General features: G+C 35.5%; 1 long non-coding RNA gene and 1 pseudogene across 1 annotated transcript; one reads left to right on the forward strand and one right to left on the reverse strand.

Moving 5' to 3' along the window:
* Positions 1-740: 740 nt before the first annotated feature.
* On the reverse strand, positions 741-1,340 carry LOC149173453 (beta-amylase 2, chloroplastic pseudogene; annotated as a pseudogene).
* Positions 1,341-6,896: 5,556 nt separating this feature from the next.
* LOC149173454 (uncharacterized) lies at positions 6,897-8,737 on the forward strand. Its single transcript, XR_016259683.1, has 3 exons — positions 6,897-7,319; positions 8,366-8,481; positions 8,620-8,737. It is a non-coding gene; the product is annotated as an uncharacterized LOC149173454 (long non-coding RNA).
* Positions 8,738-15,892: the final 7,155 nt, after the last annotated feature.

A 15,892-nucleotide genomic window follows, 5' to 3' on the forward strand; every position in this document is an offset into this window, starting at 1 on the left:
CAGGACTAGATTTTGGACTTCGAAATGAAGTTAATGGACATTGACAGCGGGCATCTGGGCATTCCAGATTCAGAGTAGCATGCCATTGTGAGGATGCCATCTCAAGTATATTCTCACATCTGCAAGGATCTCATCTCCATTGGGGACACTAGTGGTTAGCAATCATGCTACTGAGTTTTTGAACAAAAATCTATCGTTTTTCTCATGCTACTCATTTTTTATATTGGTTCTTATTCAAATGAAACCAAACTCAGTCACAAACATAAAATGGTGGAGCAACTCAATTCCAATTATGAAGTATATTATATTTAGCATGTGTCCACTAATGGATGCATGAACCATGTTATGTACCATGGCCAAGTTTTGCATGAAAAAAGGAAATCTTTGTCTAGCTCATTCTGATGGTGGAATGTGGTTTGAACTGGGAGAACAACTTGAATGTCATAAGGAGCAAGACAAAAAAATCCAAAACATAGGTTAAAAGGAGAGTGTCCTGTAATCTGGATTCACAATAAAAAATGATGGTCGATGGTAATCTAAAATGGCTCCAAGCGCATTGGAAGAAAAGTATTGTAGTTTTAGATGCAACAATAGTTTTGTTAAATGCTATGAAAAGTTAAAACTCTGATCCTAGAAAATCTGCATATTGCCACAAATATTCAATCATGTTTCCATTGAATAACAAAATCCATGGTGAAGGATTCCTAAGCCCAAATGTCAACATTTTTTGATGTAATTGGCTAATACCCATCTTTGAATCGAGTATTATAATATCCAGCAGTGAGCTCAGGAGCATGGGATCTGGTTCCATAATGCCAATGTATTCTAGCCACTTTTCCAGAAATCTTGACACCAGTGCCATGAAAAACGGCTTTAACTGTTGTTAGGATACTCTCTCCATGATCAAGAATCATAACGGAATACCACTCAAGGAAAACCTCACCATAAGGAGTATTCCAACCACCATCTCTTCTGAAAAATGGTGTGTCCTCAGGCCAATTGTTGTGGTGGCCTACATCACTTGGGCCCCCATTACCCCATTCCATTTTTCCAGCAGCTTCAACTACAACTTTAAGATTAGAGACCATATACTGCAATACAAGGATATTCAAATTAGTTAATAAGGGACATTGACCCCAACAACATTAAAAATTTATATAGAAACTATACACATGTAGATATATAAAAAGGGTAAGATGCAGTTATGCTCTTTAGAAATTAATTTAAAAAAAAAAAATCTATGCCTTATCATAACACTGAAATGCTCCAATCCTTGGGAATCTCCACGTACCATTACTCTCAGGATAAGATGGATACCTCAACTCTCCTGCATGAACCATTCCCACTTGAATTTCATGTATTATCATGGAAAAATCACACGCATGTAGCGATATATGTTAAAGGTATGGTTAACAAATTTTCATATAGAATGATGGGATTTGGGTTCAGTGAAATGCGGAAATATACAAAGAAAATCGCGGTGAAAAAATTGAGTACAGGGTCTGAAAGATTCAGTGGTTCTCAGCATAAACCTCAGTCCCACAATACACTAAATCAACAACACATCGAGAGGATGAAGCTACAAAAAGCAAAGGCACTAGCCAAATAGAGTATGAAAAAACAATGAGAGGGAAGACATAGTGAAGCACGGTCAAAATATTTTCAGAATTTGGAGGGCTTTCCAAGAGAGCCAAACGCAGAAAATGGTGTGAATGGAAAGAAGCCATGAGAATATTGGAGAGCCAATATGATAAGCCTAATTCAGAAGGATGGAAAGAAAAATAGAGGACAAGAAAACAATCACAAGGAAGCCAGAGAGAATCACAGGTCAAAATGGTATCAAAATTTGGAGGGTTTTCCGAGATGTACAATTGCAGAAAACAGGTAGAATTAAATGAGGTGATGAGAATGCGAGAAGATTGGAGAAAACATCTAGAATGGAAGGACATAATGAGAATGCTGGAGGACCATTCGAAGGGACATTACATTATCCAATGAGCAGATGATAGTTCTAAATTTTGTTTGATGAGGGGAATCTGTATTTCTTACCGGCTCTACAGGCACAGGTGAGAGCTATCTTCTTAATTTTGTAGTAAAAACCTTGAATAAATTGCATGATCTAGGTTCGGTATTTGTAACAACCTCAATATGGATTGCAACATGCCATTTGAGTGGCATGACTCTACATTCCTTTGCTGGAGCTCCACCATTTTTTATGATTGAGCAAGGACTGTTGACACTGATTGAAAAGAAAAGGAGAAATGTTAACTGATGGAAAAAATCCAAGGCATTGGTTATAGATGAGATAAGCATGATTGATGGAGATTTTTTTTATCAGTTGAATTATGTTGCCAATAATATGAGGCAGCCATCGAACGGGAAAGGGGTGTGGCGTGGGTTGCAGCTGGGTATTGGCACAAAATTAATTCTTAGCCATTGGGCCAAAACCTGTATTAATACATAGAAAAAGAAGCCCTGATCATTAAGGTTGGGGCTAAAACAAATTATAGTCAAATAGAGCTCCTCCTTGGCATCTTCTTCGTCATTCCGCTTCCTGGAGATTCAAACCCTCATCCTCTTGAGCACACTCATGATGCCCCTGCTCCATACAGCTTTATTAAGTTTCAGAACAAGCCTCACATCAGTGGTTCCCATAGCCTTCTGGGAAAATTTCATGATCTCTTTAATAGCCTTTGGAGCGATTTCTTAAAAGTGCAGCGATGGAGGTTCTTGTGAAGATTGATGGTGTACTCCTTGGTCACGACCTCGGCCCTGCGACTCTTTCCCTTCTCCACCATCGTTCCACCTATTCGTCGTTGGACCAAAACCTTGCCCTTCTCCACCATCGCCCTGCAGCTCTTTCCCTTCTCCACCATCGTGCCACCTACTCACTATTGGACCAAAACCTTTCCCTTCTCCACCATCGTGCCACCTACTCACTATTGGACCAAAACCTTTCCCTTCTCCACCATCATGCGACCTGCTCGCCATTTGACCAAAACCTATATTAATACATAGAAAAAAAACCCTTATCATTAAGGTTGGGGCTAAAACAGAATATAGTCGAATAGAGCTTCTCCTTGGCATCTTCTTCATCGTTGTGCTTCCTGGAGATTTGAACCCTCATCCTCCTGGGCACACTCCTGATGCCCTTGCTCCATATAGCCTTATTAGGCTTCACACCAAGGCTCACATTGTTGGTTCCCATAGCCTTCTGGGCAAATTTATGATTTCTTTAACGGTCTTTGGAGTCATTTTCTTAAAAATGCAGCAATGGAGCCACTTGTGAAGATTGATGGTGTACTCCCTGGTCACGACCTTGGACATGTGGCTTTTACTCTTCTATACCATCGTGCCACCTGCTAGCCTCCGCTCCGCTTCGAGTCTTCTCTCGGCTCCTCTACTAAACCCTAAAATCTACAGAGAAGCATAATAGATGGTCTGAGTTTCATTTATAACGATAGGTTTGATCCAACGGTGGCAAACATTTTAATCATCTAACATCATATTAGAAGGATCATAGTAAAACACCTAAGATAAGAGGGGAGTTGATTTCAAAGGGGAACTCCTTACGACATAAATATAAAATATAAAATCGTGGGTTATAACCAAACCATGGGTGATAATACCTTTCTCAAAAATTACTTTAACACAATCAAATCTAGCGACTACAAATGAATGGTTTAGAAAGTTATAAACTCGAGTGATATTTGTATATAATATTTAATTTAATAGAAATTAAAAAATTAGAATTTAATAATATTTCCAAAATCAATTAAGATTAATAAAAAAAACTAATAATAATGTTGGGTAGTTAAATTTGAGTATCAAAATCTATCATAGTAATGAATTTACTATATGTGGTCCATTAAAATATTTAATATAAAATATAGCTATATATATTAATGATTTAATAAATCCAAATATATGTATATGAGAGACTTATTAAACATTTTAACAATAATTATAGTAAATAATATATGATGTCCATCTCAATTTATAAGTGGAATTCAAAAATTATAAATAAATAAATCAAGAACTAAACACTATAATTTATAAATGGATTAATATTAAAGGTTGTGACATTTTTCCATCAATATTATGAATTAAGTTTAGGTAGTCTAATTAATAGGTGAAATGGTTCTATTCCAACCATTTTTTTGGTCAATTTAATCGAGGACAAATTTGTAAATATGTTTAAGTTGTTTATTTGAAAAAATCAAACTGTCTCTTTTTAGGCAGAAGAATCCACTTATACATTCAAAAATATATATTAAACGACAAGAAATAACAATCTTGCTAGAAATTGTATTATCATATTTAGGCAAAAAAAGTCATTTTGTCTATTAATTAGACTACACATTTAAATTTAAGATAATAATTATTTTTTATGGATTTACAAGTTTAAATTTCAATAATTAAAAATTAATAATTAAAAAAACCAAAAAGTATTTATTAATTTTTTTCCAAAATTTTCAACATAAATTACTATTAATATATTATAATTTATATTAATTTATAAAATTAATATTTAGCAAACAAAACACTAATACCTATATTTGAGACATGAAATAAAAACTATAAACTATATTATTTTTAAAACTAGTATAGATCCATCTTAACTCTGTATTTATGAAGTGTCCCAAGGGATCAAATCTCTTGAGATACAAACCTCTTGAAAGTGAAAAGAGATTTGATCCCTCTCGGTCATTGGTAGATAAGTTCAGATGGATTTAGGCTAGTTTATTAAGGATTAATCAATAAAAAATTATATTAATTTAGTATCTGTCGAGGGTTGAGAGAAATAAAATTTCTAGAAATGTAATTTTCTCTTCAAGTTATACTCTAAAAAAGAAATTTGTATAAAAAATATAATCACACTGAATTTTTGGTAGATTTGAATTAATATCTAAATTATATGTTTGAAATATCATAAAGTTAGGATATAAATCATTATTAATTAAATTTATTTTATGTGATATACATATTATGAATTTTTTCTCCAAAAAGATATTTATAATTTTATGAATAAAAACAAATTTATAATATAACAAAGTGAATTGAATAATTTATTGCTTTTATTATTTATTATTTATTTTTATTGAATCGTTTATTATTTTATTATTATTTTTTTATTATTAAGCCTACATTAAATTTTATTATTATTATTATTTTATTATTTGATTTAATGCTTCCTCTAATATGTCACTACAACTAGGCCATATAATCGTTGTATAATAAGACAAATTATAATCTCTAAATATATTTCTTAACAATATTATAACTATAAATGCATTGATAATATTAAGTTATTTTTTTGGATGTAAGGAAAATTTCATAGAAAATATATATTTTAAGTAGGCTTAATGATTAAGAAGATGTGTTTCCTCGTGTAACAACAACAAAAGATTCAATGAGAAATAGAGTATGGATTCAATGAAAAAATTTAGCAATCAAATCATTAAACACTTATCTCTAACTTCTACTAGACATTAAAGTTAAACTCTTATTATTAAATAAAATATCACTTATTTATTTATATATTTAAAATTAATTATAAACATATATATCCATAAAAATCAACCTAAATTTATTTTGTATTCACAAGAATAATCTTGAATGTATAATTGTCGAAAAGATATTGGTACAAATCGACTCAACTTTACCAAAAAATTATGCTAACATTATTCTTTAACTAGTCTTTGGAATCTTGAAATCCTGTGTCCGGTTATTGTTGATTGGCCATCGGTTAAAACTCGTTACTTGATTTATGCTTCAAGTCCGATCTCGTTGACAAAATGTAAACTAACGTATCAAACTTCAATTAGCAGTTCACAATTTTCACCATGATTATCCACTGAGTCATTAGGCCCCCGAGCCACCCGAAGTGCCCAATTTTGAACCTCGTTCTTTTAAAACCAATCCAATTGACAAAACGTAAATGTTGATTAATGAGAAACAATCGATTTAATTACATCAATAGGTGTACCTATTTCAAACCATGGTGGAAGTGGTTAGTGGGATCTTTATTTTTCTTAATGAATGGACTGGATTTTAATGGCTATGATTTCACTGACCCACTTCGTCTTGTGTGTTACAAAAGTATTTCAATAATATATTTGGAATGATAGTATGTATGTTTCATTCCAGATGCCCATCGTTTAGTTGTCCTTTTCCATTGTATTTCATCCCTTCATTTCAACAAACTACTTGGGAATTTTCCCCACGTGGTTGATGACACCTTTCTGTGGCCCGATCGTGCATTCCTCATACAATTATTTGGTTCTGGATGCAGAAAATGCAAGTTTGTTTGTTGGTTTTCTTTTGTTAAAATAAGCTAATTAGTCATGCATGAGGAGTTCGCTAAAATTAGAGAGTCGGTTAAATGAGTGTTGAGTGTTGAGTCAATTAGAGTTAAATGATAGACGACTTTTAGTATGTGGTTGCATATCAAGTTATTTTAGGGGAATTGCTAGTTGAAAAATGTTAAATACCCTTCACTAGGTTCGTTGTAATCATCAAGTTATGTGTGATCAATAGAAGAGCCGCAACTCATGTGTTTTGTGTGTGAATTTGAGTTTTTCCTCCTCTGCCTTTCCAACAAATTGATATCGAAACAAAGTTACAAAGAGCCATGGAGAATGGATTAGCAACATTCCGTATGAGAGGAGAGCAATATATTTTTTCCTGTAGTTAACACTATAACACACTTTGTAAGTTATACACACGGCGTTATAACGCATAAGAGTGTCAGCAAGCACCTTTCACGGAACGCGAGTTCCATGACGTTTCAAAGCATTAGTGATTAATGTTGTTGTCTCAATGGAAGAGGTTAGTCACATTTCATATCAAATGTCGTCCACGCCGAGGAGGAGTGTCGTCCACGCCGACACCCATGCTGGTAGATAGAAGCAGGTACATGAGAAGGAGGAGTGTCGTCCACGCCGACGCCCATGCTGGTAGACAGAAGCAGGTATGGAACCTGTTGTAGACCTAAGAAAGTACAGGAGGAGGAGGAGCGTCTCCCACGCCCACGCCCAGATGTCACCCAAGGGTCAAGTTTGTTTCAAAATATCCAAATACAGGAAAAAACTCAAAACTGTACTAGTATATGTTTCTAGGTTCTACAGACTATTCAAAATGGGAAAGAAGTTGGAGCTGAAATGCATCCAAAACCCTAATAGTTGAGGTGATTCCTTCTCCAAACGCAAGAGAGGACTGCTCAAGAAATTTATCAAGCTTTTGGTTCTCTTTGATTCTGAAGTTGCCCTCATCATTTTATCTGAAACCGCCAAGATTTACCAGTTTGCAAGAAACAAGTAGGTTGCCTTCTTCCATCCCTTGAAATCTCACAAAGTATTTGTTAATATTTCTTCTTTTTATGAATTTATGGAAACAATTTGATGGTCACTAAACATTTTAAAAAATGAGCATGTTTGGACGTCCATTTGTAACCAAAATTTAGAAAGAAAGTAGTGTATCCAGCCTCAAAATAGTCATGGAAGAAATTAAAGAATTATTTTTATTTTGTTCAAAAGTGAAGCAATTACTCTAGGAACAAGGGTTACAAGATATCTGGTAACTTGAGGCTTTTCCAGGGACTTAAAGTTCAATGTAACATTGATTACTTGAGACAGCCTACTCGAGGCAGCCTACTGACTGTTAAAATAGATTATGAAATGTCTAAGAACGACATTCTCGTGTCTCTATTAGGTTTGCAGGGTTGCTTCGGTTGGTTTTTTTAAGAGAAACCATGGTTTTTTAAGAGAAACTATGAATGCCGCTAGCTTTTTTTTATACACAGGTTGCCCTCTTTTTCATTCACATTTTATTTTCCTTTGGTCCCAGCGCCAACAATCTTTTATTTGATTCCTTGTTTCACAAAGAAAATAATTAATAATTGATACTATACTTGTACATCACACAACAATTCAATATACAAATTTTATAAGGAATACATTTCAGATACTTGAACTTAGCAACTATATATAGTCATGATGTAAGGAAAACTTGTGTGGTTGGTAGGGTTGTATTGGATTGTTAAAAAAAACTAGCTTATAACATTATTTTATTTTCTAGAAAAGAAAAATATCAAGAGAAAAATGGGGTACTTACTATTGGACCATTTTAACTACTTCCCACTGCCTCTTCAAGAAAAATAAGCAATCTGTTGCGAACCGTCATCTGATACTGTAGATTGAGGCTTTGTCGCTGAACATTTTGGAGTGAGGATTCAAAGGGAGACATTTTCCTCAAATAAAATTAGATAATGCAACCATTTTCAATGGATTGCTATTTTCAACGGATTGCTATTTTCTCTCTCTTTCTTCATATTTTCTTTGTGCTATGATTCATGATGTCACAGATCGGCATAGTGGAAACATGCACATAGACATCTGGAAAACAACTGGGCAACAATAGAGGCATACAGAAGCAATTAATAAAACATGGTGTGGTTGAAAACAAAGTCATGGAGAGTCGGTACATGTTCCTTTTATATTTTATTTTAAATTATTTCATTTAAAATGATTTATTAATTATTATATTTATTTTAATTAATTTTTTTTATTTACATATATTAAAAAAAATGAACACCAACAACTTTATTTTTGCATGCAGGTCATGACCATCTCTTGTGAATTCTTTTGATCAAGTTAGAGATCCATATACTAATCCATATAAAAGAAGACTTTCACATTGCAGCAGGAGTAGATCCATATATAAGCATACTTTCACATTGCAGCTGGAGTAGATCCAGATGCAGAAGCGAAACCTTATTATACCTAAAGGCCAACAGCTCCAATTCAAGACCCATTTTCTGTCTTTCAAGATCGTGATCCAGAGTTTGACCTTCTTGGTGAGCGAGACCCTGATACTTATGATTGTGATGTGGAGTATACAACTGGCTCTGATTCAATTGGAGTAAATTGTTGCTACTTGTGGTGTTTATGGGAATAAATAGAGGGTGAAAGTTGATTGAGTAAAGAAGTATCTAAACCATTAGAAGATGAGTCTAAATTCCTGATAGATGTATCATTTTCTTTTTATTTTCCATCTTTCGTATTGACATCACTTCCAATAGATATTGACATCACATCCAACAGATTTCTAATTATGCATGAGAAGACTCATTATTTTTTTTGGTCCTCATGGTTAGTTATAATTTTTTCTTGTGTTTCTATCTGCCGCATGTATTATGGACTCATTTTCAGAAATTTGGATAGAATTAGTATCCTCAATGTTGTCACAGTCCGCATTAAGGACAACAACAATTACATGCATTTGACATCACTTCCAACAGATATTGACATCACTTCCAACATATTTCTGATTATGCATGAGAAGATTCATTATTTTTTTTGTCCTCATGGTTAGTTATAATTTTTTCTTTTGTTTCTATCTGCCGCATTTATTATGGGCTCATTTTCAAAAATTTGGATAGAATTAGTATCCTCAATGTTGTCACAGTACCCATTAAGGACAACAACAATTACATGCATTTGATCTAAATAACTATCTTTAGAAATATAGTCATCTATAGAAATTTGAACCTCATTTATTGAGTGAAGTGCCTATGTTTTGACGAAGGATTTTTAGAGCATGCTTCAGAATATGGTTCTGCATAGTCTTCTCTAGCTTCTTTGGAACTTTTAACCTCGAGTTTATTCCTCAATTATAATGGAGAGATTTGTTGACATATACAGACATAGTGTTCTAAAAGTGTTATACTACTATTATTTGCATTATGAGTATTTATACCATTGTTGCTTTGTGGGTCAGAGCAAGTGAACCCTTATGTGAGTCAAAGGATGAATTCTTCAATAAACTTATGAATTCTTCAATAAACTTTGAAATCCTTCATGAGTCTCACATTTCATCAAAAGCAAACGCTCAACAACATGCTCCAGAATTTATTGAATATTGAGCATCTCATGCGGACTTAATTGCAGTTTTATAATAATTTTTAGAATGTGATAGGTAAATTCCATTAATCTCTCTGGAAACTTTTCTAAATTGCTACACATGGCTAATGAAAGATCTCTGATGGTTAATGAAAGATCTCTGATAAAGTATAGGTTTGCAGAACCAACTCGTAGTTCTTTTAAACTTAAGCAACCTGACTTTCTTGAATACTTCTTAGTTTTCTACATCCTTTCAAATCTAATTTAATAAGTGACATTAAGTTTCCAAAGCGGTGCCCCGGATGCGGGTGATTGCAATGAGATATAAGTTGACGGGACAGGGGCTGGGCAGGGCAGGATGCCACTTTCCGACCAGTACAAGAACCGTGGAGTAGTCATGGCACTTGGCACACGGCATAATCGCTTGAGCGGTCATCAGGATACGCAAGGCCATCCGCTCAGCTGGAACACCAGCTCTGTAGTGAAGGAGTTAAGTCTCGCACGCACCAGCATGCAGCGGAGAGAACGAGCCATCAAGGGAGCAGTAATGGGAGGAGACTCCCGAGACAGGGCAGGGAACGTTAAAGCCAGAGAAAGGCCGGGGGGGTTGGACAATTCGTTGGCTCTGTCACTCCGCCAGCATACCTTCAATCATGCAAAGAAATTCAGGGAGAATGAGGGGAATTGGAACCCGGCGCTGATGGTCTTGGCCTACCTCGCGAGGCTGGTTATTCTTCTCCCCGGGTATCGCTCAGGTATTGCAAACTGACCCTCTCATTCACATTTCTTGGCAACTGATCTCTTTGTTTGGTCTTGGGTCTCGCACACGCACAGGGATTTGGCATACCAAAGGGAAGGTTCAATACTCGACAAGGGAGGCTCAGCAAGTAGGCATCGCAGCAGCCAAGATATTGCTCTGCAGTGACACCCCCGAACTTGGGCCATCGTCAATTGCAGGATGTCTCGACTGAGACCAAGAATGGGTAGCCGCAGGGGGCAGCCGAGAAGGGCCCCAACTGAATCATCCTCCAACGACTTGTCAGGGAGGCGCGGGCTTTCTTCTCGTAGCAAAAGAGGAAGATCTCGTACCTCTAGCTCTCGGCCCGGACCTATCCCTACCTCTGGCTCTGCCATATTTACCTTTAACACTGCTCTAAACAGGCCCACGATCACAGCCTATTTTACAATGGTCTTTCAAGAGGAAATTCAAGCTGATGATTTAAGGATTTAGGCAGGAAACTCAAGGGCAATCCCGGATCCCTCTTCATCATTTCAGCTGGCTGCGGAAAATGCCCCTCAGCAGGAAACAGATGAACAAGGGGGCAGAGCACAGGAGGCGATGATGGTAGATCCGGGTCCTGAAGCTCAGAATGCAACTCAGACAGAGGAACTACCTGATATGGGCTGGTGTCGAATCATAGAAGAGCCCATTGATGAATAGCAATTCCACTCGCGCTTCTTTTTCTGGTAGGATGCCCCTCACCACTGGGCACAGTTGTAAGGTGACTTGGTTCTGGGATCTTTGGTATCCCTCAGTTTTATTTTTTGAGTTTTTGAATTGTCATGTGTTTCAGAGATCGTTCCCCTGCGTGGGAAACAAAATTAGACAATTTTCAAATATGCTTGTTTTGGACAGAACTGCCTCCTGTAGGAGCAGAGTGCTTGACTTCGGTCATGATGTAAATTTACTATCTCCCTGTTAATATAATAGATATAGTTTTATGTAGAAAAAAAAAAGTTCCCAAAGCGGTGATAAAGATATACTAGCCTTTCGCAATAGGCTAATTCCAATCATTTTAATGCTCCAAAATATTTAGCCAATTTCCTTAAACTTAAGCAATAATTCGTTGTAACTTCTCTCAAATTTTGGAATTTAATCTGTTTACAAAATATATATTACAGATTAGGAGGTTGTTTTTTTTGTAAGCAAGCAATTTAAAAAAAAAAATCAGAATTGGCAGGGATTACCCCTACCTGCAGGCCTTGTTATTAACGGTTTTGTTAACGTGACATATTTTATTAAAGTTTGACAAGTCATGTGGGTGAAATTTAAAGTGTGTTTTTTGTTAAGTGGGTCTTTTAAGGTTTTATGGTGGTGTATAAAGTGCTTTTATATAAAACAAAATTAAAAATATTTTTTATATAAAAAAATTAATAAGGGCTTTTTAGGGTGTTTTTAAATATAAAATAAAAACATGTTTTTATTGAAAGGTTTTTTTTTTAAAAGGGCATTTTGTAAAGCTTATAAAAGGAGATATTTAGGTTTTTTAAAGAGAATTTTTTGAAGAAAGATGGTTTTCTCAAATCTCCAGCTTCAATTTCCACTGTTTACAGGGAAGGATTATGATGTGTGGGCAATTAAGATGGCGACCACGTTGCAGGCTGATGATGTTTGGGATTATGTCAAGTTTGGATTTTCAGAACCTAAAACTAAAGAAGAAGAATGAGCTCTCACTAACGCAAAGAGGGATCTATTGAAAAAAGGAAAAAAGAAGAATGCACAAGCGTTGCAGCTTATCTAGCAGGGAGTGGACCGAGAAGTGTTCTAAAAGATTATGATCACGTCTTCAGCAAATGAAGCATGGGATACTTTGGTGGCAAACTATAAAGGTATGGCCAAAGTTAATATTGTTAAGTTGCAGAATACTAGGAGAGATTTTGAAAGTCTGCAGATAAAGGAGACAGAAGACATCGATTCTTTCCCGAATCGAGTCATAACTATTGTAAATCAATTAAAAATTTATGGTGAAGAGATTAAAGTTCAGACAGTGGTTGAGAAGGTCCTCATATCTTCATCTACCAAATTTGATGTTGTGGTAGTAGCCATAGAAGAAGCCAAGGATTTGGCATCATTGACAGTTGATGAATTGATGGGATCACTTCTATCACATGAGGTAAGGATAGACATAAATAAGGATTCCACTTTAGAGACTGATTTCAAAAGCCAAGATTCTATTTCAAGAGACAGAGGTTGAGGCATAAGGAGAGCAAGAGGAAAAGGATGAAGCAGAAGACATGGTGGTGAGAGAGATGGTCGAGAAGATCATGAACATGAAAGTGGAAGCAATTGCAAAAGCTTCAACAATAATCAAAAAATTGACAAATCAAAGGTGAGATATTATTATTGGAATAAAGTTGGTCAGTATGCCCGTGATTGCAGGAAGAAGATAGCTGATCAAGGGAACCAAAGAGCTAATGTCACTACACAGTGTACTAACTCCATGTTCCTAGCTTTCCATACCATGCATGAACCTTCTGATAATGTGTGGCTATTGGATAGTGGTTGCAGTAACCACACGACATGAAACAAGAATTTTCTTGCAAATTTGGATCAATCCGTGAAGAAAAAGGTAAAGTTGGGGACTGACAAGACTATGGATGTAGATCGAAAAGGAGTGTTCAACATTCTGACCAAGCAGGGGGAGTCGAAGACAATCTCAGAGCTATATTATGTCCCTAGTCTCAAACACAATTTGATCAGTGTTAGTCGATTGACACTAAAAGGATACAAAGTTATCTTTCAAGGACAAGAGTGTGTTATATATGACAAGCCCCCAAGCAAGCAGTTGATATCAAAGGTACAAATGACGAGGAACAAACTCTTTCCTCTAGTTATGAATTATAGTGGTTAGGTCAGTTCTTTTACAGTTGCATGTTCTAATGATTATTGGTTATGGAATTTTCAGTTTGGACACTTTCACTTTTCTGTTTTAATACTATTGCGGCAGAAAAAAGATGGCCAAACGATTACCTCCCATCGAGAACCTACTAGCAATTGTGAGTGTTTCATCTTGGGAAAGAAATACCATGGAAGTGTTCCAATGGGAGTTGCATATAGAGCAAAGAAACCTCTTGAGCTAGCGCATACATAATTGTGTGGACCTATGAGGACATAGTCGATTGGTGGAAGTTGTTACTTCCTCACTCTCATTTTTTACGATAGCAAAAAGACTTGGGTTTACTTATTGAAGCAGAAGTATGAAAATTTTGCAAAGTTCAAGGAATTCAAAGCCTTAGCAGAGAACCAAAGTGATCGAAAGATCAAGCTATTGACTTCATATCGTGGTGGAGAATATGATTCAAAGGCATTCCATGATTACTGCAAACAACATGGAATCAGAAGACAATTTACAACTAGGTACACACCACAACAGAATGGTGTAGCTGAGAGAAAGAACAGGACAATTATGAACATGGCAAGAAGCATGTTGAAAGGAAGGAACTTGTATAATGAGTATTGGGTAGAAGCTGTTGCATGTGTTATTTATGTGATCAATAAATCTCCTACAAAGAGTGTGATGAACAGAGTATCAAAACAAGCATGGTCTAGTATGTCTTGCAGCATATCTCATCTTAGAGTATTTGGATGTGTAGCTTATGCACATGTTCCTAAGGAGCGAAGAGGAAAATTGGATGATAAAAGTGAAAAATGCATATTTATTGGTTATAATGAGCAATCAAAAGCTTACAAATTGTATAACCCTATCACCAAGAAGATTATAATTAGAAAAGATGTTGTGTTCAAAGAAAAAGAGTCATGGAATGGTCATATAGACAAATCGGTTGATGCACAAGTGCCACTGATGGAAGAAGATGATGTAGTAGAAAAGGAGACGCAAGAATCACAGGTGAAGGCACCCAATAGAGACACACCAACAAGGACTCCAATATTTTCAAAGTAGCATGGATCTTCAAGTAAATCAACAAATCAAAATTCTTCTAGCAATCAATCAGGTGATGAATCAAGCAATGGTAAGAGAAAGATGAGAAGTCTGAAATATATTTATGATGATTTGGATGTTAGTTCAAATTTTGCATTATTTTCATTCCAACCTTCTTCGTTTGAAGAAGAAATTAGAGCTGAAAATTGGGTGCAAGCCATGGATGAAGAAATTGATACTATTGAAAAGAATGATACATGGAATTTGGTTGAATTGCCAAAGGACAAAAATCTCATTGGTGTGAAGTGGGTGTACAAGAAAAATTTGAATGAGAAAGGTGAAATTGACAAATTTAAAGCAAGACTTGTAGCAAAAGGATTCTCGCAGCAACTAGGAATAGATTTTGGAGAAAATTTTGCTTTGGTAACCATATTAGATATTGTAAGAGCAGTTCTAGCCACAACAACTCAAACAAGTGGAAAGTATATCAAATGGATTTGAAATCAACCTTCTTGAATGGAATTCTAGAAGAAGAAATTTATGTGCAACAACCTCCAGGATATGAAGTTGAAGGTAAAGAAGATAAAGTTTACAGGTTGAAGAAAGTGCTCTATGGACTCAAGCAAGCGCCTAAAGCTTAGTATAGCAGAATCGACAACTACATGATTAAGAATGGATTTTGCAGAAGCAACATTGAGCCTACCTTGTACACAAAGGTAAATGAGCATGGACATATTTTGATTGTTTTCTTATATGTTAATGACATGATTTTTACAGGTGATTTTGAGTTAGTTGAATTTAAAGCATCCATGATGAAATAATTTGAGATGACAGATCTTGGTCTCATGAAATATTTTCTTGGCATAGAAGTTGAACAATATGAAAAGGGAACTTTTATTTGTCAAAATAAATATGCTAGAGATTTGTTGAAAAGAATGGAAAATTGCAAACTTGTCCCTACACCAGTTGCAACAGGTACAAAGTTAAGCAAGGATGAAGAAGGATCAAATGTCAATCCAACTCTATTCAAAATATTGGTTGGCAACCTCATGTATCTCACATCTACAAGAATGGATATTATGCAAGGAATCACTTTTATTTCCATATTTATGGAGACTCCAATAGACACACATTGGAGTGAAGGAAAAGGAATTCTGTGAGATACATAGCAGGAACTAGAAATTGTGTGGCATAATGTATGCAAGCATTAGAGAAGAAGGATTGATTGGATTACATAGATAGTGATTTGCAAGTAGTTTGGATGATAGGAATTAACACTTGGGTTATGTGTTCCATTTGGTTCAGGGATGGTTTCATGGGCATCTAAGA

Source organism: Pinus tabuliformis, chromosome 4_2, assembly GCF_031772625.1.
Source record: "Pinus tabuliformis cultivar Carrire ecotype Pingquan chromosome 4_2, CPIR1, whole genome shotgun sequence".
Lineage (NCBI taxonomy): Eukaryota > Viridiplantae > Streptophyta > Pinopsida > Pinales > Pinaceae > Pinus > Pinus tabuliformis.